Raw genomic sequence first — 1,526 nt, 5'->3', positions numbered from 1 at the left:
AACCAGCCCGGGCGGCCAATCGCGGCGCACGAACGCGTACAGTAGCCAATGGGATCGCGAGGAAGGGTGGCCGGGGCGGGGCCCGGCGTCAAAGTAAAATTGACGGACGCGCCGCGGCGGCCAATCACGGTGTGGGAAAACACAGAACAGCTGTTGGGAGAGCCAGGCTGCGGCGGCCAATGGGGGTCCGCCGTGGGCACGTCTGAGACCCGCCCCCTTCTTCCTCTCATCCCTCCTTCATTTGTCTGCACACATGACGGGGGGGGGGGGGGAGAAGGTGAGAGAGGGAGGGAGAGAAGGAGGAGGGAGAGAGGAGAGAGGGAAAGAGAGGAGGAGAGAGAGGGAGGAGGGAGGGTGGGAGAGTAAGAGAGGGAGAGAAGGAGGAGGGAGAGGAGGAGAGAGAGGGAGGAGGGAGGGAGGGTGGAAGAGTAAGAGAGGGAGAGAGGGAGAGAAGGAGAGAGAGGGAGGAGAGCGTGTCTCTTTTTAAAGCAGGTGAAACTTTCTTTAGTTCAGATGTAATAGAGATCAAAATGATAGACAGATAGATAGATAGATAGATAGACAGAATGATAGATAGATAGACAGACAGATAGATAGATAGATAGATAGAGAAATAGATAGATAGACAGATACAGACAGATAGATAGATAGATAGATAGATAGATAGATAGACAGATAGATAGACAGATAGATAGATAGATAGATAGATAGATAGATAGATAGATAGACAGAATGATAGATAGATAGATAGATAGACAGATAGATAGATAGATAGACAGATAGATAGATAGATAGATAGATAGATAGATAGATAGATAGATAGACAGATAGATAGATAAACAAATAGAGAGATAAGCAGATAGATAGATAGATAGATAGACAGAGAAATAGAGAGATAAGCAGATAGATAGATACATTTCTCTCACTCTAATAAACAGCTTCATTCAGATCACTTCATTCTCTCTGTGTTGGTTCAGGCCACAGGTTTGACTGGAGTTTCAACAGGAGCCACGAAGAACATCAACTCCCAGAGTCCCCTGCGCTCCGCCCTCTCTCGGCCAATCACAGGGGCCCAAGGCCGTTGGTCCCGCCTCCTCGGCCAATCAGAGCAGCCGCTGGAGGCTCTACGTCACCGGAGCGGCGTGCGATTGGCTGAGAGGCGCCAGGTCTGCAGGCCAATGACCGAGTGCTGCGGTGAGGTCATTGTGCTTGTTGCCATCAGCTCGACCAAACAGGAAGAGAGAGACCAGAGAGAGTCACACACACACACACACACACACACACACACACACACACACACACACACACACACACACACAACACACACACAGGGAGGCGTGCATGTGTAGAAGCAGGTACAGGCTGTGATTCACTGGAGAGAACAAGACAACATGCTAACAGGTTAAAAAACACACTTCTAACATGCATGAGTGCACACACACACACACGTACACACACGTACAGACACACACACACACACACACTCTCTCTCTCTCTCTAATGTGTGGATTGAAGTGTAGCAGTGC

Source organism: Paralichthys olivaceus, chromosome 20 (assembly GCF_024713975.1).
Source record: "Paralichthys olivaceus isolate ysfri-2021 chromosome 20, ASM2471397v2, whole genome shotgun sequence".
Lineage (NCBI taxonomy): Eukaryota > Metazoa > Chordata > Actinopteri > Pleuronectiformes > Paralichthyidae > Paralichthys > Paralichthys olivaceus.
Note: the sequence above shows the minus strand (reverse complement) of the source record.